Here is a 25,351-nt window from a genome sequence, read left to right on the forward strand (position 1 = left end):
TCGTTTTGATATCAAGGATAGTTATATCTCGATTCAAAAGACTATATTAACGATAGTCGTCATTCACATTCTTTAAATACGTTAGGATAAAACGAGATTATGACGAAACGAAAACAAAGAACATTTCTGTTTCGAATGACCCCGTTGTAACGTAAAGAGTTTCGCAAACGTGGCCCGTCCCTTCCGAATAAAAGACGAGCTCTTACGTTATACCTTGTGTCGTTCTTAAGAGAAATGGACGTATCCGCAAAAAGTGACTAAGAAAATAAAAGAAAAGCAAAAATAAACAAACGACCAAAGTCATTCTGTATCTACGATATATATCCATCCCGAGGGAAGTTAAAGAAAATAAACCAATGCCGTTAAATACGTGCCTCGAGCCGGTATGTACGCCGTTTAAAATCATAAAGCCGAATTAAGCTAAACCGCATGATTGCACCATATGGACGAGACTGTGGGTTTGACTAATGGCTCGATCATTTCGACCATTACCAAAACTACAAGAAATATGGCCCGATCTGCGCGTTTTCTTAACTCGCACCTAAATGAAAAAGAACGGTAATATCCATGCTTCAAATAAGCATGCGATTAAACGAAACGTTGATTTTCTATAACCACGCTAGGGTGATATATCCCGTAAATTGGAAGAAATAAAGAGTTGTTATTAGCCGAAAGATTATCGTACGCTCGAATAAGACTCGCCGTCTTTTCACATAGCAAAAAACGAGCAAACGGATTCTTAACGCTAAAAACAAACCCGTTACGCGATGAGTCCATTCCTTAAAAGTGCTTTCATCACTAAATAAACACGTGGTTACGTCTCTCGATAGATCCAAAAAGATCCCGTCGTAATCCATTCATCGAGACACGAACCCACGCGAATAAAAGGGAACGAGTCATTGTCAATAACGAACGGTTGAACTGAAAGAATAACTCGTACCACGTCTAAAATCCGAGATGCATTCAAAGGGAGTCAAAACCCGAACTAATGCATCTCGCAAAATGACAAAAGACGAGTTATCCCGAAAGGACAATCCAACTTGGTCGATATCTTAGTCACTGAACGCTGATACGTTAAAACGAACTGTGTTGTCTGATGAATGATTTACTTTTCCGCAATAATCGATGGCATCACGCGTCCCCTGGACCGCAATGTGAGCCCCAAACCAAAATCCTAGGAAAGAGACTTGGACCATCGAGTGTGTGGAGGAATAAGGGTGGAAGAGAGATGTTGTGATACGTGTAATTAGACTGACGTTTGTTCTTCTTATCTTATATATCCGTAAATAAATAAACGCACACACCACGAATCATGCATATAAAATCATGCATACATACTAATGGATGACCATTCGCGCAGACTTCATCATTAAGCGGTTGTGGTTTCGCGAGAGTAACCGGTTAGTCAGGCAGTCTGATCAGCTACAGATTGACAGTTCTGAATCGGCAGTTGTGGCTTCTGAATCATCTTCGTCCAAGTATACTCATTCAGCCAGTATGTCTGCGGCCGACGAAAAGGTGGCCGAATTGGAAAACTCTGTGAACAACATTAACGATCAGTTGGCCGCAATTTTGGCCCAGCTAGCTGAGCTGGCATTGAAGGATAACAAGAGTGGTAGTAAGCGTGCTGAGAATGAGGTAAACACTGGTCCCCGCTTCGGGAACGAGGATGACTATCAGGATTATATCTAGAAACAAGTTGAGAAAGAGAAGGCTAAAGAAGAGGAGTGGAAGCAGCACATCACTCAGGAGGTGCAGGATCTGCGTGGGGGAAGCTCCGGGAGTCAGGACTTTTATAACTTGAAGAATTGTTTATCGGCAACTGCTTTGCCTTTGAAATTCCGGCTCCCTGACATGAAAAAGTTTGATGGAACTGGGGATCCCATTGCCCACATGAATCAGTATGTTGCTGTGATGAAACACACGATCCTGACTGAGGATCAAGTCCTGGGGCTGTTTAACACTTATCTGGAGGGGGCTGCCCTCACATGGTTTCATGCGTTGCCGATGGTGACGAAGAGGGATTGGAAAGAGTTAGCGAAGTCATTCATCGCTCAGTATAGCTTCAACACCATGCTTGAGGTCACTTTGAAGGAGCTTGAGAGCACTAAGCAGCAGACTGGGGAATCTTTTTCCGATTTTGTAAGAAGATGGAGGGCCAAGGCCGCGGTTATGAAGCAGAAGCCGCTTGAGCAGGATCAGATCCGAATGGTAGTCGGTAACACATTGCCGTATATTAAGAATGAGCTGCGGTACATGCCTTTTACCGATTTCAACGAAATGTATAGCTGCGCCTTGACAGTTGAGGGGGACGGAGAACCAAAGAAAGCTTATACCAAGTGGACGAAGTCTGGATATAGTGCCGGAGGGCCAAGTGCGAGTGAAGAATCTGCAGCAGTGAAAGTACTTGATCTTAATGCTATCGAAAAGAGGCAGTTCGCCAAATTTGATCAGACCTACGCAAAAGTTTTCGAACGATTGCAGAAAAAGGGGTTGCTGAAAGCTCTTACTCCTTATAACAAAGCTCCACCTTCTCCACAGATACAAGCTAGGGGATACTGCGAATTCCACAGCAGTTATGGGCATACTATTGAGAACTGTGAGAGGTTGAAGCACGAGATCCAAGATTTGATTGAGGAGAAAAAGATAGCTGATCCTTCATCAGCAAACCCTTCCACTAGGCGTAATCCATTGCCTAATCATAGGGTGAGCATGATCGGATTCAGTCTGAAAGAAAGTGTAGTGATGAAATCCTTCGAGGAAAATGAAGAGGAGTTGCTGGACTCCGATGAAAAAGGCAATATAGGAAATGGTCTATATGTGTCCTTCCTTGGCAAGGAACAGGAGGGTGAACCGATGGATGAAGGTTTGGACGGTAGAGCACCGTATGATGAAGATAGCACCGAAGAGACTGGGGAAGGGCCATCTCGGACTATTATGCCAGAATTGGGTCTGTTTAGTGGCGGAGAGGATCCCGATGTGCACTTGCATGAATATATGCACGATATGTTTGTTGAATCCTTCGGAGTGGACGAGATTGCTTAGTGGTTCCACCATTCGCTAATAGGCGAGCCTTTGGGGTGGTTCCACTCGTTACCCGACTCTTGTAAGCATGATTGGGAGCGGTTGTCAGATTTATTCCTAGAAAAGTACCAGAGAGCTAAGGACAGGGCCACAGAGCGCTTTGTGATGCAGATTGGGCCTATCAAGCGTCCGTTACCGAGGGTCAGTAAGTATAACGGCAACAAGGATCCGATGGAACATCTTCACTTCTACTTGTCGGCCATGGGGCCTTTGGGTTTTAATGAAAGAGAGATCACCGGCTTGTTCTGTAATTCGCTGATGGGTGAGCCGTTAATGTGGTTTATGTCACTTCCGATGCATGTCAAGACTGATTGGGCGGCAATGACGAAGAGGTTTATCAAAGAGTATACGATATGGATGCTGGCGGAGCAAACCCCGGACTCACCGTCTTATGAAACACCCGAGGCAGTGTTGGCAATGCCTAGGTATGGTGGATACCAGGATCCTGTTGAGCATGCGAGGTTATTCCGCAACCATATGTATGACGCCGGGTTCCCTCAATGCGAATTACATGAACATTTCCCGGAAACCCTCATAGGATAAGCCTTGCTGTGGCACCAAGGCCTATCAGAAGAGGAAATGGGTCATTGGATACCTCTTAGGAATGCTTTTGTGGCGAGATATGAGATGTATGTTCCATGGACGGGATCCCTGGAGGATCTGGATAGGATCAGGCAATTCCCCGAGGAACCATTCGTGGATTATGTTAGGAGGTGGAGGCATCGCTATGAGTAGTGTCATGAAACGATGAGTGATAAGGTGCAGCTTATGTGCATACAGAGAGGCGCAATTCCGTTGGCGGCAAGGAGGATGAGTAGAGTATCCCTCAGGGATTATGATGATTTGATAGGCTGGGCTTTGTATGGATCAGCGGATCCCTTTTATTTGAATTCAAACGTTCCTCACGTAATGGATATGATGATTGTGGACATTTGGGAAAGTTCCTCGGATGAGGAGGATACTGACCGGAGGATTCCTATCAATATTTGGGATGAATCTGATGATGAGCCGGAAATCGCCGTCATGACAAGATCAGGTCGAGTGGCCGAGGGAAAGGCACCTATGGTTGAGACTGAGATAGGGGAAGGATCGGCTCCAAAGCCGGATGACCAAGTCCTCGAGCAGTTGAAGAAAACACAAGCTAAGTCCACAGTGTGGGAAGTCCTATGCCATTCCAAGTACCACCGTGAAAATCTGATGAAAGAGCTGCAGAATTTGGTTATTTCTACCGATACTGAGCCGGCAGCATTAGTAGGGGAAATTATGGCCCGGAAGAAGACCGAAATCACATTTACTGATGAAGATCTCCCAGAAGAGGGGAAGGCTCATAACAAGCCTTTGTATATCCGACCTGAAATTAACGGGAAAAAGACTAGCTGTGTGATGGTCGATGATGGATCGGCCATTAATGTTTGCCCAATAAAACTCTTGTCCAAGTTGGGGGTAGAAAGAGGAGATTTGACTGCCTCGGAAACCGTGATCAGGGCCTATGATGATAGCCGTAGGCACATCGAAGGAGTTTTCAAGGCTAAGCTGAAAGTAGGGCCGCATGAAGAGAAGACTGAATTCACTATGCTGGATATACCGGTGACGTTTGCCGTGTTGTTGGGACGTCTATGGTTCCACAAGTTGGGAGGTGTGCCCTCCACTCTCCACCAAATGATCAAATTCCCCTTCGGGGAGGAAATAGTGACGATCAGAGCGGAAAAATTGAGCTCGGTGGCGGCATTGGGAATTGAGCCTCAGCTTTTCTCCGGATTCCAAGTTTCTGGGATCTACGAGTCTAGCATGACCACCGATGTGGTGAAGATGATGAAGGGGGGTTTCATCCCCGGTATGGGCTTGGGAGCACACCATCAAGGGTTGCCAGAATTTTCGGATTTCAAGAGCCAGAAAACCCGGAGGGGTTTAGGATATGAGCTGGGAGGTACGTCCAACACAGGGGGTGAAGGAAAAGTGGGCCTAAAGAAGTATTTTGTGAATGAGGGGCACGTAAAGGTTTATTCGGGGACTCCCGAGTCATGGACTAGCACCGAAGGAAAGATTCTGCCAGGTTTTGAGATCTTCAATGATGTTACCGACTGGGGCAAAGGAAAGGCGAGCTGCTTCATCGAGGAGATCATGATGTTAGATTTGAACGTCGAGAAGCAGGTCATCACTATTGAGGCCACTGTGGGAGCGGTGGTTGAACCCAGTACCTCCAAAGCTTATGAGAAACCCGAGAACCCTGATGATGAAAATTGTATTACTGCTTTATTTGAATCCGATGATGTACTTGCCAACACTATCAATGAAATGAATTCTGATTTTGCTTACTTGCTTGATGTTGATCGTGATCATTCCATGCATTCTCATTCATATAACATGCCTACATTTGAAATCAATACAATAGAAATGTCAACTTTCAATCTTGGCACAGATGAAAATCCTAAACTTATACAAATTGCTCAAGAATTAACTATTGAAGAGAGGAAAGAATTTGAGAGAATAATTAAAAAATACGAAATAGTGTTTGCTTGGACATACGAAGACATGCCAGGAATTGATCAATCAATCGTAACTCACCGTATTCCAACATACCCCGACGCGAAGCCCGTGAAGCAGAAACTCCGACGCATGAGACCGGAATGGGCAGATAAGATCAGAGAAGAAGTGAAGAAGCAGTTAGAAGCAGGGTTCATCGAAGTAATCGACTATCCCCCTTGGGTCGCAAATGTAGTGCCCATCGCAAAGAAGGACAGTAAAGTAAGAATGTGCATCGATTATAGAGATCTTAACAAGGCGTGCCCCAAAGATGAATTCGCATTACCTCATATTGACGTGTTAATCGACAGTGCAGCATCGAGCGTCTTACACACGAATGTGGATGGTTTCATGGGCTACATGAAAGTTCAGATGGCTGAGAAACACAAAGCGAAAACCTCGTTCACAACTGAGTGGGGAACATACTGCTATAGAGTGATGCCGTTTGGTTTGAAAAATGCCGGGGCAACTTACCAGCGAATGGCTACGGCACTATTCCATGACATGATACACAAAGAGGTAGAGGTTTATGTGGATGACATGATGGTCAAGTCGGAGACAAGAGAGGGGCATTTCGCGGCACTCGAGAAGTTTTTGGCCCGAATTGCAGAATTCAAACTAAGGTTAAACCCGAAGAAGTGCTTCTTCGGCGTTTCGTCGGGGAAAATCTTAGGTTATGTAATCGGAAACAAGGGAATTGAGGTAGATCCCGATAAAGTGAAGGCCATACGAGAAATGCCGGCACCAAAGAATGAGAAAGAAGTGAGAGGGTTTCTAGGGCAGGTTCAGTATATCAGTCGGTTCATAGCAAGACTCACTGCAATCTGCGAGCCGATCTTTAAGTTGCTACGGAAGGATCAACCCACGATTTGGAATGATAAGTGTCAGCAAGCCTTAGAGAAGGTCCGGGACTACTTGTCTAATCCACCAGTTCTGAGACCGCCTAAACTGGGAAAACCGCTTCTCCTCTATGTAGCGATCGAGGAGCGATCTATCGGGGCAATGCTGGCCCAAGAAGGGGACACCGGTGTGGAGCACACGGTGTATTATCTGAGTAAGAAGTTCCTGGAATACGAGCTTAAGTACAACATGATCAAAAAGACGTGCGTGGCAGTAGTATGGCTAACAAAGAAACTACGACATTATTTTCAATCTTACAAAGTGATCATTATTTCCCGGATGGATCCTGTGAAGTATCTGTACCGAACTCCATCTCTAACAGGGAAGCTAGCTCGATGGTTGTTGCTTTTGTCCGAATTTGATATCGAATATGTAACGAAGAAGGTTGTCAAGGGGAGAGCCGTAGCAGAATTCCTGGCCACCAACCTCTGAACGCAGAAGAGGAAGAGATAAACTATGATTTCCCCGATGAGCACTTGAACGCAATAGAAGTTATACCGTGGAAAATGTTCTTCGATGGAGCAGTTAATTCGAATGGAGCCGGAGTAGGAGTGCTACTTATCTCACCGGAAGGAGAAAGGATACCAATGGCGAAGAAGTTATCATTCCCTCTTACTAACAATATGGCCGAGTATGAAGCATGCATCTATGGGTTAGAGTCGCTAACGACATTGGGAGCATCGTATGTGGAAATCTGGGGCGACTCAAAGCTGATCATCGAGCAGACACAAGGAAACTAGGAAGTGAGGGAAGAAAGATTACGTCCATACCTAGAACAGCTAGAAGGGTTGGCACAAAGATTCAATGAATGTCGTTTTTATCACATTCCTCGAGCACAGAACCAGGCAGCGGATGCTTTGGCCACTTTGGTGTCAGTTTGGGACAACCCTCGGAACCTTGCCTCGAAGCCTTTGGTATTGAGGAGGTCTCACAAACCATGCTACGAAGATGTAATGTTATTAGGGGCAGATGAAAAGCCGTGGTATTTCGATATTGTAAACTTCATGAAGAGCGGAACATACCCGGCAGAATCGGAACTTAGGGATCAAGCTGTGATTAGAAGGTTAGCTCAGCATTTCGTCATCCACAACGACTTGCTTTACAAAAGGCACACCGATGGTTTACAACTGAGGTGCTTGGATGCGGGAGAAGCCCGCGAGGCAATGGAGTCAGTACACTCAGGAATTTGCGGGGCCCATATGGGAGGGGCGGTATTGGCAAATAAAATCATAAGGCAAGGCTTCTATTGGCTCACCATGGAAAGAGATTGTAACGAATATGCGAAGAAATGCCATGATTGTCAAATCCACGGAGATTATAATCATTTACCAGCTATGGAACTTCACGTGTTAGCACCATTTGGCCATTCGCAGCTTGGGGCATTGACATCATCGGCGAGGTGAGACCTAACGCGTCAAATGGACACAAATTCATTGCAGTTGCCATTGATTACTTCACCAAGTGGGTAGAGGCAGAGTCGTTCGGCAAGTTGGGGTCTAAGCAGATGAGGAAGTTCATCGAAAAACACTTAATCACCAGATTCGGAGTGCCTCATCACATAATCACAGATAATGGGGTCCAGTTTCAAGGAGAAGTGAGAAGTCTCTTCCGAGAATATGGTATTGAACATCACAGTTTTTCCCCGTATCGTCCACAGGCTAATGGCGCAGTAGAAGCCGCTAATAAGAACCTTAAAAGGATTCTCGTAAAGACAGTAGGATCGCACCGGAATTGGCACGAGCAGCTTCCGCTCGCTTTATGGGCTTATCGCACGATGGTTAGAACATCAACTAGGGCAACGCCGTTCTCCTTAGTGTATGGGGCAGAAGCAGTCCTGCCAATTGAGATTGAAAAACGATCGTTGAGAATCACAGTAGAAGCAGAGATTCCCGAGACGGAATGGGTGAAGAAACGATATGAGCAGTTAGCATTGGTGGACGAGAAAAGGATGGAGGCCCTTTACCATGTACAGTTATATCAGTGAAGGATGGCCCGAGCCTTCAATAAAAAGGTCAAGGCCAACCCTATCAAAGAAGGGGATATGGTGCTAAAACAGATCCGTGTGACGCACACCGACCCGAGGGGCAAGTTTAGGCCAAACTGGGAAGGGCCGTTCTTCGTTAAGAGGATACCAAGCAAAGGAGCGGTGAAGTTAACTACTATGGACGGCATGGAGTTCTCCGAACCTACCAATCTGGATAGGCTTAAGAAATACTTTTCGTAAAAGAAAAAAAAAGAAAGAAAATTTCCGATAGGTTGAAAACCCGCAAAGGGCGGCCTATGCAACAATAAGGGACATCCCAATGGGTGAAAACCTGAAAGGGCACTCATTTGAAAATTCCGGGATAGTAAAAGGAGAGATGAAAAATCGTCGGGATCTAAAAATCGAAAAAAGGCAGGTCCTGGTAACGGTAGTTATATCTTGAGCAATTACAAAAATAATGTATAAGCGGCTAAGTATTTCTGTTGTTTGTAAATAAATAAAGGCATGAATATATTTGAAGAGAATGATTGGAATCGTTATAATCTACTGAATGCATGGTAATATGAATCATGAGTTATACATTTCTTACCTTTCTTTTCACAATAAAAAGCCTACATACTATCCACCCCTCTCCCTATACACAAGCTATACATCGGGGCAATTCTAATAAAAAGCTACGAAGCTGTACATAATAAGCTTAATAAGGAGGGAAATTCCAGTGAGCCTCAAAGTCCCTCAGATGAGACGCCCGCTCCGCAGATAGGGTCTCCTCGACAACTCGAAGTCTCTCCTCGACGGCAAGGCGCCCCGCGGTCTCCTCTCGCGCTCTCTCCTCGGCGGCAAGGCGTCCCGTGGTCTCCTCCCGCATCCTCACCTCGACAGCAAGACGTCCCTCGGTCTCAGCTCGCATCACCATAGACCAATGATCGTTCCTCTCCCGATACACCTGGCCGACCCTGGCATCGGCCTCCCACAGCGCTTCGCTCCGTCTCAGCTCTTATGCACGGAGATCACTCTGTAAAAAAAAAAAAAAAACAGATATGAAAAAAAAAGAAGAAATATAGACAAGAATAGAAGTCATACATACATATGTGCATACATTCCACTACACTAAAATGAAATAAAGATACATACCAGGTGGCTGGCGCAACGCAAGCTGAGTCGATCTCTGAAGTAACCAGATAACCCCACATAGTCGGTGCATGTCTCCCTCGAAGTCTGGAGGGCGTCTAAGGGATCAAACGGTATCCTCGACGTGAAAGCAAGAGGAGCCATCTCGACACCGGCATAGGCCACTCTGGACTCGTCATAGAAAACGGTCGAGAAATCCCTCCCAAAGTCGGGGATGGGTACGCCTAAAGGGGGCCACTCTGGTCGAGCAACGCCAGAGGACTCGCCGGCACAATGTGTCGGCTCGCTCGTAGACATCTGAGCCCGGGCACCATAGAAGAAATCTGACATGTGGGCACTCCTCCAGGAACCCTCCTGCAAGCAAAGGCACAATAAATACCACTAACTATCTCGTAAATAAAAATAAATAGGTCGAACCACTCACCGGAACCTCCTCCCGACCAAAGACAGCAGCGACAGCCTCCGCCGAAAACACGTCCGCTACAGGGTCCACCTCCATCGCAACCGTAGGGGCGCCCATCGGGGTCAATAGTGTCGATAAGTAGAGAGAGCGGCCCCCGATATGGTCCCATACATCTCTAGGGGCAAAGCGGCGGGTCAAATCACGGCGAATGTCCGATAAGGGCATAGTCCGCACAGCAAACATGGACACGGGAATCTCGCCAGGTGTCCAGTGTGAGGCGCTAACCTCGGTGATACCCCGATCACCCAAGTACCATGCCCGCACGCAGGGGCCGGTAAGAACGCACTGCTGCCCCTGGGTGCGAGTGACGTATGCGTAATCAGGACCAAAGTCAAGGTCATCCCACCTAAACCGCATCTGAAAACAAAAAGAAAAAGTCAAGGCTGATCAAACGAAAATCTAGCGTAGGTTGAAGATGTTCACACTCCCAAAGTCCGTGAATCGATCCAGGCTAGGAATTGCGCCACCGTCCGCCTCTCCTCATCTCCTAGACTAAACTCGCTCCACCGAGCCATGAGTGGGGGCCTAACTACCCGCGGCCTGCGCCGACGCTCGCATGGAAGAATCCGCCTCTCATAGGCCCAAACCTGCTTGTAGAAACAAAGGTTACTGATAGAAATCGCGAAGAGGATAAAAAAAACAAGTTAAGGATGAACCACGTACCAGGAGAGCAAAAGTGTAATCGCCAAAGTCCTTGCGCTTCCGGCAAGTCAGATCCAAAAACTTGTACAGGTAAGCCAAGCCCGCTCCTGCCCAATCGTAAGACGACACGACGTCCAAATCGCTGAAGGCCTGAATAAGACCCGCGTGTATCGTCCCGTTCTTGGTGCGGAAGATCGTCTCGCCTAAAGCGTATAAAAGGAAGCTGCGGACAGCCATATCAGTGTCGTCTGTCCCACAAAAGTCCCTACGACTCAAAAGCCCAGAAGTGGTGATGAACTTCGCCGGGGTGGACTTGACACCCGTGTAGACTCCTGGTCCGATCAGAGCAGCCAACCTGGCACGGTCAACCCGTGGACGCACAATATCAAAGGAGAAGGGAACCGGAATACTACTCCCCCGCAATTCGGTCAGCAAGGAGAAGTCGCAGGGTGAGATCGTCATCTCCCCGAACGAGAGGTGGAAGGTGTGGGTCGAGTCAACCCATCTCTCGCATAGGGCGCGTAGGCCGAAGTGGTCACACACCCCGTTGGCGTGGGGCAACGCTAAAATGAAGGGCTCGAAGCCCAACTCTCGCACACGTGCCTTCGCCGCTGTGCTAAGCATGGAATACCACACATGAATGTCCTCCGTGGTCCCAAAAATGCCGATAATCTGGAAAGGACGGAACAAGTAAGTTTAAGTGTTATTCCTAGGCTTGCGTCTAATAAAAGCTCGTTAATCTAGCTATTCTTTCGGTCAAATCCAACCTAGAGACACTTTGTCAATTAGGACCGTCATTTTGTGGAATCTCATTCTTAGGGTTGTTTGTATATGATTTGATTAATTCATTATTCTTTGATCCACTCTCGCCCGCATTGGCAAAGAGATCGATACAATTTTAATATTAAATTCGTGCGTGCACTATTCACGTTTTACTATTCACGTGCACTATTCATGTTTTTACTATTCACGTGTACTATCCACGTTTTTACTATTCACGTGCACTATTCATGTTTTTACTATTCGCGTGCACTATCCATGTTTTTACTATTCACGTGCACTATTCACGTTTTCACTATTTCACGTGCTATTCACGTTTTTACTGTTGGCATGTATTGTTCGTATGTTTACTATTCACATGCATATAATCCACATTCTTTCAAAAGATAAATAAAGTGTTACTTGCGAGCAAAGAAATTCATGTTTTCTAGTTAAAGTCTTCTAAAGCAACCTAGAGTTTAGCATGCAAATCATGTCCAAAGTAGGGTTACTAAAGCCTAGAAATCTAGTCAAAAGACGAGGAAGTAAGAAAGTACTTACATGGTTAGAGCGGGTCCGGCTCAGATGTGAGGTAGGATCCTGGAAAGGGGCCACTGTAGTGAGGTTCACAAAACCCGCATCCATGCCCTTCGTGCCATCATGTTTATCCAAATCCATCCCGAGAATAATCCAAATCAGAAGTTAGAGAGAGAGAGAAGAGAGAGAATGTGTGGGGTTGAAATGAAACCCCACCAGCTTATATAAGGAAAGGGAATGACATTCCCGTAAATAATGAAAAAGGTGCGATGTGATATAAAGGTAAAAAGTAAATAATTATTTACCAGGTGCACAGACCTCCGATTTGCAGTCCGTTTCAGCCTGCGTTTCTGCCAAACAGTGACCAATAATATCAAGATGGGACTCTAGACGACAGCCAAATTTTACAGAACAGTGGCGCCAGTCAAAATACAGACAACAGTCAACAGGAAAATAATTGTTAGTTTGAATCATTCCGGACGAAAAGGACGTTCCTATCAAACCGCTCAAAATACCCGAAACAGTAGCTCTAGTGAAAACACAGACAACAGTGTTTTAGAATTCAGAATTGTTAGAAAGAACCTTTCGCTATTAAGCCATTTTACCCACGGTCGTAGACCGGGGTTGCTTTTGAGCCATTTTACCCCCGGTCGTGAACCGGGGTCGCTTTTCAGCCATTTTACCCGCGGTCGTGGACCAGGGTTGCTTTTGAGCCATTTTACCCCCGGGTCGTAGACCGGGGTTGCTTTTGAGCCATTCTACCCACGGTCGTAGACCAGGGTTGCTATTGAGCCATTTACCCCCCGGTCGTAGGCCGGGGTCGCTTTTGAGCCATTTTACTCGCGGTCGTGCACCAGGGTTGCTTTTGAGCCATTTTTACCCACAGTCAACTTAGGCTAGGGTCCGTAAGAAGAACATCCGCCGGCGGCCGATTCAAGGGCAAGGACGAAAAGAATCGAGAACGACGTCGGAACGCGCAGCGCAAAGGTCAGGTATTCTTCCTCCTACTCTTTACGTGTCTTTTACTTTTATATGTTTTACATTGCATGTGTTGCGTTAGCAAAAAAAAAACGTTTTCAAAACACACACATCACTGTCAAAATAGGAAAGTAGGGGCAACTGTAAACACCGAGTCGGAGGACCTGTGACGAAAACCTGTAACAAGACGGTTGAAGCGGTTGGTTCCGGAAGTTTTTAAAAGCAAAAATATATAATAAAGAGGGAAGAAGTTAGTGGGAGTCGCGGTCGTCAAGTGGACGGCTCGCAAGTGCTCAGCGACGTGGTGCGAGCACCTAGCGGCAGCCGACGCGTATCCGACGACAGTTGGACGCACGCCCGGCAGCGCGGGGCGCACGCTCGACGTCCGCTGGGCCCGAACGCCCGGCAACGTGGGGTGCACGCTCGACGTCCGCGGGGCGCACGCTCGACGTCCGCTGGGCGCACATGCCCGACAGCGCGGAGCGCGCGCTCGACGACCGATGGGCGCGCGCGCCCGACAGCGCGGGACGCACGCCCGGCGGCCGCTGGGCGAGTGCGCCCGGCAGCCGCTGGGTGAGCGCCCAGCGACGTTGGGCGGACGCCCAACGCTCGTTGGGCGAACGCCCAACGTCAGTTGGGCGCGCGCGCCCAACGCTGGTTGGGCGCGCGCCCAACCAGCTTTGGGCGACGCCCAATTTTATTTGGGCGTCGCCCATATTTTTCCGGGACCCATGCCTATTTAAGGCACAGATCCCCATGCAATACAAGAGAAGGATTTTTTTTGGAGACTTTCTCACTCTAAGACATTTTTTAGAGAGAGATTTATTTTTTTGGGAAAAAATATTTTTTTTCCTAAAAATTCCGAATTTCCTAAAAGTTAAAATTTTACCAAAAATACAAAAAATACCGGAAAAGCACGATTCGTGGAATCAACCGACTTCGACTGTCAGATACCGATCTTGAGGTATTATCCGAGGACTAGACTCGTTTTATTTTATTTAATTTATTTCCTTTATTTATTTATTTTTATGTTATAATTTTATTTATTTAGTTATTTATTGATTTATTACGTTTTATTTAATTTTTCGTATTTATTTAATTTTCGTCTCGTATTAGATAAACATTCGGTTTTGTTTTAAAATAAAAACCTCGTTTTAATATCCCAATACGAACCGTGATCCGATTCAAAGGTAGTTCGGATATTAAAAACGTTGTAATTATAAATTTTAAGAATATTTCAAAATAACGTTTTAAAATAAAAACGTCGTTTTAGGAACTTCCGTTATAAACTATGATCCATTTTTGGTAGTTCGGAAGTCCAAAACGATAGAATAGATCTAATATAAAGCTTTTGAATAAATCTGGAAAGTTGTGGACTGTTTCTGTAATTTTACGTTTTCTGTCACTAAAGGCTGTTTACGACGGATTTTCCGTCGGTAAAGCTGCTGGAACCTTAAATACCCATTTTTTGAGTCTTTTTCTTATCTTTTTGGCATTTCTTCTTAAGTATATCTCTATTTAATTATGTAAAATACTTGATAAATATATTTTTGGTTTATATAATTATTATCTACATATTATATGTCTATTTGTGTTATGTTAGAAATTTAATTTATATTGATTTGGTTTTGTAAATTATATAAGTATATATGTATAGTTTTTGTGACTTTTGGGGTGATTAATTGGTTTTTGGGTTATGATGTAAATATTGTTTTTGAATCAAAGGTTATTTTCTTATTTATGAACTTGCCTCATCATTTTTACATGTTTTGATTATAATATATCATACTTAGTGTTATTTTCATTATTATACATATACTTAGCTATACTATAGGGTATTCTTTGCTTGGTTTTCAAAGTTATATGTATATCATTATTTTTATCTAAAAATATATATATGTATATATGTACATATTCTTCCTTATTCTTTTTGGCATTTGGGGACATGGTTTTAAATTGGTTTTCAATTGAGGAATTTTGATTTAATTGGTTCATTGTTGTAATTATGATAATGTTAAAGGTTAATTGAGTGAAAAGGGGAAAGTAAAATCACAAAAAGAGAGTTTAATTTGCTTATTTAAACTTAAAGTTTTCTAGATATTCCTAAAGTGTAAATAACGTTTTCTTGACATTTTAAACCATTTCTTAAAACATCACGTTTTAAAACCTTAATTCGTTCCAACGACGGATTAAGTGAACCTTGTAATTAAAATTGCTTTTAATTGTAAATAATAGAGTTTTTGAATTGTTTTCCTAACTAAATGGTTTTTTAACAAAATAAATAGACTTGTATGCTTAACCACGTTTTCTTATTAAGGCTTTTATCTCAACATTTTCAAACGCTCAAGTCGTTCCAACGGCGATTCGAGTGAACGTCATTAAACGGGGTTTTGAAACGTACCTAAATCGTTCCAACGGCGATTAAGGTACGGACCATGTAAATAAACTCGTTTTTGGGAAGTGAGCTTAGTTTAGAGTTAGTATGTAATACGAAGCATAAATCACATTGTAAACAAATCAATTCTTTCTTCTCCCCCTCTCTCTCCTATGTATTTTGAACTGATGTAAATGGGTGATTCTTTACCAAAATGGCTTTCCATAATATATGCTCAAAACGGTTTTCAAAACGAGAAAGAAAAGGTTTCAAATGAATTTTAAACTTAAAGAAATATACGATTAGTCCGTTATCGCCTAACACGCTGAGTAGGAGGCCGGTGGTTCATAACCGGGCGATGTTGGGGTGCCTAGTAGCCTTTCTCCGGAAAGGAGCTAGCCTTCTCGGCTCGTACCTAAGTTTCCCGAACCCTCACCGGTCTCCCGCAAGGGATCGGTGTTCATTTTCCCATTCATGGGTGGCGACTCTTCCATACTCCGAGATCCGGTCCTGCCGAGCAGCTTGATTCCACGATTGGTTGCTTTCGGCGCCAATCACCGCTTACGTCGCCATGAGGTGTCCACCCCCCGGTCCGCCCGGGAGATTAGGCCGCGACACCTCGTCTAACAGGTGGAAATTTAATCCTTCCGGAACAATATTGGCTGCGAGATAATTAGCAATATCTGCATACCAAGGTGATATGAAACTTTTCATTTGATAGAGATGTTCATCAGGGAAATCATCTCGTATACCGATAGTTTCACCTATAGGACCATTTTCATCTTCAAGTCTCGATAGATGATCGGCGACAAGGTTTTCAATTCCCTTTTTGTCTTTAATTTCTATATCAAATTCTTGCAACAATAAAACCCATCTAATTAGACATGGTTTTGCATCCTTTTTAGCAAACAAATATCTTAATGCTGCATGATCAGTGTAAATAATAACTTTTGAACCTAATAAGTATGACCTAAACTTGTCACATGCAAAAACTACGGCTAACATTTCTTTTTCTGTTGTGGTGTAGTTTAATTGTGCACCAGACAGTGTGTGACTTGCATAATAAATGACATGAAGTTTCTTATCTTTCCTTTGACCTAAAACACATCCGACAGCTAAATCACTTGCATCACACATAATTTCAAAGGGTAAATCCCAATCGGGTTTAGCAATAATAGGTGCACTGACTAAAGCAGTTTTCAATGTTTCGAAAGCTTTAACGCAATCTTCATTAAAATCAAAGGTAGAATCTTTCATGAGTAGATTAGTGAGTGGTTTGGAAATTACAGAAATTTTTTTAATAAATCTTCTGTAAAAACCAGCATGTCCTAAAAATGATCTTACTCCCTTAACAGTAGTTGGAGGGGGTAATTTTTCTATTACTGAAGTTTTTGCTCTATCTACTTCTAATCCTTTTTCAGATATTTTGTGACCTAAAACAATTCCTTCGTCAACCATGAAATGACATTTTTCCCAGTTTAATACTAAATTTGTTTCTTCACACCTAGACAAAACTTTATCCAAGTTTCCTAGGCATGAATCAAAAGAATCTCCATAAACTGAAAAATCGTCCATAAAAACTTCCATGATATCTTCAATGAAATCATTAAAAATCGCAGTCATACAACGTTGAAATGTTGCAGGTGCATTACATAGACCAAAGGGCATTCTTCTATATGGAAATGTTCCGTAAAGACATGTGAAGGTTGTTTTATCTTGGTCATCCGGGTAAATGTATATTTGAAAGACTCCGGAGTAACCATCAAGAAAACAGTAGAAAGCATGACCAGCTATCCTTTCGATCATTTGATCAATGAAAGGAAGAGGAAAATGATCTTTCCTAGTTGCTTTATTTAAATTTCTATAATCTATACAAACTCTCCAACCAGTGGTGGTTCGTGTGGGTATTAATTCTCCTTCTTCATTCCTTACAACTGTTATGCCTCCCTTTTTAGGTACACAATGGATTAGACTAACCCATTCACTATCCGAGATAGGGTAGATGATTCCATTGTCCAGAAGTTTAGTAATCTCATTTTTTACTACTTCTTTCATATTCGGATTTAGGCGTCTTTGCCTATCCGCTTTAGGTGGCTTATCTTCTTCGAAGTGAATTCTATGCATTACAATACTTGGATTAATACCTTTTAAGTCAGAAATTTGCCAACCCATGCTTCCTATCCTATTTCTAACAACTTCTTTTAATTTTTCTTCTTGAACTTGTGTCAACTTGTTAGAGATAATTATAGGTAGAGAATCGCCTTCGTCTAAGAAAGCGTACCTCAAATGACTTGGTAATTCCTTAAGTTCTAATTCAGGTGGAACTACAATCGAAGGCGGAACTGGTCCATCTTCACGAATCAAAGGTTCTGGGTCCTTATCTTCTAGTTCCTCACTCATTATAGGTTCTATTATTTCTTCTTTCTGAACAATGTCATTTACACATTCTTCAATTTAATCGAGTTTCATACAAGCGAAATCTTCCATAGGATATTTCATCGCTTGGTTCATATCAAACTCAATCTTATCATCTCCTATCCGTAAAACTACTTTCCCTTCCGACACGTCAACTAGAGCACGTCCCGTGTTCATGAACGGTCTACCAAAGATTAGCGGACAATTTACATCATAAGCAAAATCTAAAATAACGAAATCGGTAGGAAAAATAAACTTGTCAACTTTAACTAAAACATCCTCTATTATACCGTATGGTCTTTTAGTGGTTTGATCCGCTAATTGCAAAACCATATTGGTACGTTTGATGTCTTCTTCTAAGCCTAACTTATTAAAAATAGATAATGACATCAAGTTAATGCTTGCTCCTAAATCACAAAGGCAACTTTGGAATTCTATATCTCCCAATTTACACGGAATGGTAAAACATCCGGGATCCTTGAGTTTTATGGGCAAATTTCTTGACACAATCGAACTACAATCTTCAGTTAGTGAAATGGATGAAATTTCTTCCTAACTGATTTTCTTTGAAATTAAATCTTTGAGGAATTTACCATAATTGGGAATTTGCGTAATTGCATCCATAAACGTTAAATTAATATGCAAATTCTTAAGTTTGTCTAAAAATGTTAAAAGTTGTTTATCATAGTCCTTGTTGCGGACTTTGTGTGGAAAAGGTGGTTTGGGTACAAAAGCTTTTGTACTAGAGTCAATCGGTGCATCTTTTTTATTTAACGTATCTTCTTTGGGCTTTGGTAAATCAGTTCCAGGTAAAGTCGAATTTCCGGTCATTTCCGGGCCTAAGTAATTTTTCCCTGAACGAAGAGTGATAGCCTTAACATGCTCTTTCGGATTTTCTTCCGTATGGCTTGGAAGACTTCCCTCTTTGCGGGATGGAATTGATTTAGCGAGTTGTCCAATTTGAATCTCCAAATTATGGATGCTAGATGATTGGTTTTTAATAAGCTGATCGAATTTATTCTCGATCCGTTTAAAACCATCGTCGTGATTACTTATTTTTCCGCTCATCGCATCAATGAATTTGTCGATTTTAGAAGATAAAGTGCTAATCGAATCTCTTGATTGATTTTGATAATTAGTAGTACGATTTTGATTAGCATTAGCATTATTATTGTCTCTCCAGTTAAAGTTAGGATGATTTCTCCATCCAGGATTATATGTATTGGAATAAGGATTATTAGTTTGGTTTTGCCCTTGGACAAAATTTACCTGTTCAATCTCACTCATACCTTCGTAATCCACATCTGTTTGGATTGGTTGACCATTAGGATCACACGGTGCCATAAACCTATCAATTTTGTGCGACAAGGCAGAAAATTGGGCTTGCAACATCGCTACTGGATCAAGATTCACTATACCTTTAACTGATGATGTTGTTGAGGATGATGGTTTTGCTAATGGTACGTGTCCACGTTCCGCGGGCCACATACTGCTGTTGATTGCCATTTCCTCTAAAAGTTCTCTTGCTTGGGCAGATGTTTTCTTCATGAATAACCCTCCAGACATAGCGTCCAATGAACCTCTTGTTGTAGGATTTAGTCCATTATAAAATGTTTGCATTAAGAGTTCAGCGGGCAATTGGTGGTGTGGGCATAAACGTTGAAGTTCTTTAAAACGTTCCCAAGCCTCATAAAGAGTTTCACTATCATTTTGAGAAAAAGATGTTAACTCTTTAATGACTCTTGTGGTTTTTGCTAAAGGGAAGAATTTTGATAAAAATGCTTGGGCTAATTGTTCCCAAGTCTCAATTGATGCGGCTGGCATAGAAGTTAACCATTCTTTGGCTCGATCCTTCAAGGTAAAAGGAAAAAGGCGAAGTTTGATTGCTTCTGCAGTTACATCAGTAATTTTAAAAGTGTCACAAATTTCTAAGAAACTTGTCAAATGGGTATTAGGATTTTCGTTAGGTAACCCGTAAAACGTTACATTATTTTGCAACATATTGAGCAACGCAGGCTTAATTTCAAAATGATGTGCATTAATTTGGGGTCTAACTATACTGTTGGTTACACCGGCCACTCCTGGCCTAGCGTAATCCATAAGTGTGGCCATAACTTCTGGCTCGGTAATTTTAGTTTTTATTGGGGTTTGGTTTTTATTTTTCTTTTCTTTCTTGTTCTTTTTAAGAGTTCTTTCAATTTCTGGGTCAATAGGATCTGGTGACGTGCCCGAACTTCGAGAACTGCGCATGAACTTGAAATTTCGCACGAACCGAAACTACCTACAAAACAGAATTTGAAAAATAAATATGTTAGTAATTGAAAATAATTAAAAATATAAAAGTTTGAATAAGTATGAATAAACCTAGATTCGTAATAAAACACGAAAAATTTAAAATTTTATCAAAAATTTTGGCGTTCTCCGGCAACGGCGCCAAAAACTTATTGAGCGATTTCCGCAAGTGCACGGTATACGCTTGTAGTAATAAAAGATATCGATCCCACAGGGAACGTTTTTTGAACAAAACTTATTTATAATCGGTTAAATTTACTTTAAAGGTTTATAATATGGAAAATCGTTTAATCGGTTTTGGTTTTGAAATAGCTAGACTAAGAATTAGATTAGAATATGAAGATGTTAGAAAATATGTGATTTAAGATTGAATTTGCAAAACAGGAACGTTTTAGTACTTTAGAAAAGTAAACAGGTATATTTCTTTGCATTAAGCAAAGAAACAACTTTAAACTTTGTACGAATTATAAAGATGAAATAAATGACGGAACCTCTAATTAATTGGCTTTGAACGCGACAAAACCCTTTCGGGATAGTTGCCCTTAATCAAATTAAAACTCTTTCGAGATGATAATTTGCCTAAGTGTTCAACAAAGTTTCCTTGTAAAGATTTGAATTAAATACGTTTTAATGAAAACACCAGCATCAATCCACTTCGGCTCATTTACCAAAGTGCTGCATAAGAATCTATCGAATAGAACGGACTTTATTAGATGAAATATAAATTGATACAAGTTTACAGAGAACATGGAGCATTGAATTCTTCGACGGCGTGCAAGTGAACGGGTTTTCAATCCTTTCCTTGGATTTCGTTAGAGTTTGTCAGGCTCAGGGGCGAATCCTCTACTCAATCTTCTCGCTGAATCTTCGTAATAGAGACTGGGTCGGTCTACTACCAAAATGAAAACTAAACTGGAACAATGTCTAAACACTACTGAATTTGTTATTAATTTGTAAACAATGTGTGTATATCATATTGCTTTTTACAGAATCTAAATCTAACTTCTGAATCACTTGACTCGGAATTTCTGCATAAATTCTACACTAATTTCTTTCTTCTACACATATCACTATATCATTCAACTCTCCATCAACTCTTTATTTATAGATGTTGAAGAGTTTTGATTGAAGTGTCATGTCCGTTGTGAAGGATTGTGTCCGCTGCGAAAGGTCGTGTCCGTTGCGAAAGGACGTCTTTATCCACCCGAACGATCGCGTTTCGTCGAAAACGAAAGTGTGTAACTAGGCTTCCAAAATCTCCTGCTCGTACCGAGAATATCAAATTCACTACCGAGAATGGGGGAGCAACAATTTGGTCATCGGACGAAGGGAAAAAAAGGCTGAAGGACGCGTGTCGCGACCGTGAAAAGGGGGGGCCGCAGTCGCGGCACGGAGCGTTTTTCACTTTTTCGCTCTCGTTCGTGTCCTCGACTTGGCGTTATTAATTTTCGTCGTCTTCGACTCCTTTTTGTAGGACTTTTCTTCTATTTTTGAGCTCTTTTTACTCCTATTTGGATTTTACCAAATATTTATGTACCTTGCACGAAAGAAACATATTCGAGAGTAAAAGTATTCTAAACAGTTATAAATAGCATAAATTCGTAGCAATATTGATGTAATTATTGATAATATTTTAGGTATATTTTGGGCTTAACAGGATCCATAATATCTGTTATGAATGTGGGATGTTTGGTCATACTTATGAGGGTTGTCCTAAAAAGAAGAAGGTAAGTGAGGATGTAGTTGAAGCTGTCATGACCAGGGAAGAGGGTATCCAAGGGGATGGGAGGAATTTCGGCCCTTGGATGGTTGCTAAGCGTTCTGGGAGACAAAGGATGCGCGCTCCTGTGGCCCACAATCTTCCTCCTGACATTAATAATGATCAGATCCTGCTCCAGAATGATTATGGAAGGAAAGAGATGTCTAGTCCAAAGAAATGTGATGCTACCGGCAACCTTTTGGACGTATGTTCTGGATCTAGATTTGGAGTTCTTCCCGTGGATGGGGATCAAGACCATGGACCTACTAATGATCAATCAGAGATGGGAATGCCAGACTTAGAACCTGGAGATCCTGTAGGAAATAATGTGGAGACTGTCAACCCTCTGTTTGAATCCAAAGAAGTGTCCCAGAATTGTCCTCAGGTTCAAGATCCTCAAGTATCTGAGATGAATAAAGAGGTTAGTTTTTCTAAATTCAGTATTGAGGCTAGAAATGGGAAGACCGTGGGGGTTAATAAGATGAGTATGAAGAAACTCAAGAGTAGTCATAAGAATAACCAAAATTCTTTTGGTTTCTTGGAGAAAAGGGGGTCTGCAGGTACCTCTTCTAGGCTCTTAGGAGCCCCAAATAAATATCTGGTTTAGTTGGGCTGGGCCTGTGTTTGCTGTCCTCTTTTGATGGATTTGTTTGTATGGAATGTTAGAGGAGCGGCAAGCAAGGCGACCCGTATCCATGTGAAGGATTTAATTAAGCAGTTCAACCCGTCTTGTTTTGCTTTACTGGAAACTAAGATCAGTGGAGCTAAAGCAGATGAGGTGGTTAATTTATTTAGAAGTTGGAAGTGTGTTAGGTCGGAGGCTACTGGCCGTGCTGGTGGTATTTGGCTTTTTTGGAAGCCTGATCTTGTTCACTTTGATATCGTGAAAATGGATAAACAATTTATTCACAGTAAAGTTACTTACCCTGGTAATAAACCCCTCTTTATCACTATTGTGTATGCTGATCCTATTCTGGCCAATCGTAAATGTCTTTGGGAGGTTTTGTTTACTTTAAGTACGAGTATGATGGATGCCTGGTTTGTAGCTGGGGATTTTAATGATATTGCTATTATGAGAGATCAAAGAGGGGGAGGAAATCACTATATTAATAGGTGTCTTAATCATAAGAAGAATATGGATTTGTGTGGACTGACAGATCTTGGTGCTGCTGGTCATAAGTTTACTTGGAAACGTAATAGTACCTTTATTCGGTTGGACAAAGTTTATGCTAATATTGTGGCTCAGAGCAGGTTTCCTGAAGCAGCTGTGTTGAATCTCCCCTTCCGTCATTCTGATCGTTGTCCTATCTTAGTCAGGTTGGTGAGAGCTCCTCATCCTAGAGGGGAAAGACCTTTTAGGTATCTAGTGGCTTGGGAATCTCACCCTGAGTTTAGAACTTTGTTCATGATAATTGGAAACCCCATTCTAATGTCTTACTGGCTGTAGAGGGGTTTAGAAGTAATGTGGTGGGCTGGAATAGGAACATTTTTGGCCATATTATCAGAAGGAAATAGAAAATTTTGAGTAGGATTGAAGGCATCCAACGTATCTTGGAGATCAGGTTTGACCATAGTTTGAGTTGTCTTCTTAGATCCATCCAGAATGAGTTGGAAGCTGTGCTTAGACAAGAGGAGTTACTTTGGTTTCAGAAATCAAGGAAAGTTTGGCTTAAAGATGGAGATCGTAATACGAGGTATTTCCATCATTCTACTGTTATCAGAAGGCAGAAAAATTGGATTGATGCTATCAAAGATCCTAATGGTAATTGGGTTTATGAGGATGAGGAAATCCGTCTCTTGGCCCTCAATTTCTATAAAGAGTTATTTAAAGAAGACCCGGTGGATTTGGATGGTGCTCTATCTAGGTCTACGTTTTCGACGGTTTGTGAGGATAAGATTATTAAAGCTTTTCACCCTATTGATCAGAAAGAGATTGGTCAGGTGGTGTTTAGCATATGTGCTACTAAAGCTCCTGGGGTGGATGGGCTCCCGGCCGGCTTTTATCATAAGCATTGGGGAACTGTAAAAGAAGGAATTTACAGTTTTGTTAAAGGGGTTTTTAGTGGGTCTAAGGATATTAGGCTTGTGAATAAAACTCTTCTGGTCCTGATTCCTAAAGTGGAGAAGTCTTCCTCTTTCTTACAGATGAGACCTATTAGTCTGTGTAATGTGATTTATAAGGTGGTAACCAAAATCGTGGCTAATAGACTTCGGTGTATTCTCCTTGATATTATTAGCCAGAATCAAGGCAGTTTTGTCCCGGGGAGATAAATGATGGATAATATTGTTATCGCTCAGGAGATGGTTCATCTGATGAATGTCAAAAAGGGTAAGCGTGGTATTGTGGCTCTGAAGCTGGAGCTAGAGAAAGCTTACGATCGGATTAACTGGAGTTTTCTTCTAGATAGTCTGGAGAGAGCTGTGATTCCAGAGAATTGGAGGAAATTAATTGAGGTTTGTATTTCTTCTCCTGTCTTCCAAGTTTTGATAAATGGGGATTTGTCCGAGGAGTTTACTCCTTCCCGGGGTATTCGTCAAGGGGACCCTATGAGCCCATTCTTATTTGTTATTGCTATGGAGAGGTTAACTCATCCTATCCAAGATGTTGTTAGCACTGGGAGGCTTCATCCGGTTTCCATTAATAAATTCTGTCCCCCGATCACTCATTTGTTCTTTGCTGATGATGTGATGATCTTTGTTGAAGGAAGTGAGGAGCAAATTGTGGTTATTATGGATATCCTTACTAACTTTTGTTCTACTTCAGGTCAAAAGCTTAACATCCAAAAGTCTAGAATGTTGTGCTCTAATAATATGGACTAAAGGGTCTGTAAGAAGATGAGTGAGATTTCTGGTATTCCTCTAACCAAGGCTTTTGGTAACTATCCGGGGGTTCCTCTCCATAGTGATAGAGTTTCGAAAGCTTCTTTTAAAGAGATCTTCAATAAAACTAATAATAAGTGTGCTAATTGGAAAGCTAAAACCCTTTCTCTTGCGGGCCGTCTTACCTTGATCTAATCAGTGAACTGTGCGGCTCCCAATCACATAATTCAAGCTTGTAAGCTGCCAGAGCCTGTTCTTAATGGCCTTGATAAAATCAATCGTCGTTTCCTGTGGGGGAATTCGGAAGAGGGGAAAAAAGTTCATCTGATTCCGTGGAAGGAGGTTTGCCAACCTAAAAATATGGGAGGTTTAGGGATTACACAAGCCAGGGACAATAATAAAGTGTTGTTAATGAAGCTTCTTTGGAGAATGTGGGAATCCCCGTCAGCTCTTTGGGTTCAGTTATTGTGTGGGAAATACAGAAAGGATAGTATTTTTGGGGGGCCGAAAGAGAGAGTTCTTAATTGTTCCTTTTTATGGAAAGGGGTTAATGTAGTGTTTTCTGAGTTCTTCTTTGGGATTGGTTGGTCGGTAGGCAGTGGTAGATCAATTAGTTTTTGGAATGACATCTGGCTTGGGAAGAAGCCTTTATTAGAGGTGTGTACTTCTCCGCTGCCTCTAGAGATTCGT

General features: G+C 42.3%; 1 non-coding gene across 1 annotated transcript; it reads left to right on the top strand.

Annotated features, from left to right (window-relative positions):
- Positions 1-19,426: 19,426 nt before the first annotated feature.
- Positions 19,427-19,533, top strand: LOC136234556 (small nucleolar RNA R71). The gene has a single exon (XR_010691426.1). It is a non-coding gene; the product is annotated as a small nucleolar RNA R71 (small nucleolar RNA).
- Positions 19,534-25,351: the final 5,818 nt, after the last annotated feature.

Source organism: Euphorbia lathyris, chromosome 6 (genome assembly GCF_963576675.1).
Source record: "Euphorbia lathyris chromosome 6, ddEupLath1.1, whole genome shotgun sequence".
Classification (NCBI taxonomy): Eukaryota; Viridiplantae; Streptophyta; class Magnoliopsida; order Malpighiales; family Euphorbiaceae; genus Euphorbia; species Euphorbia lathyris.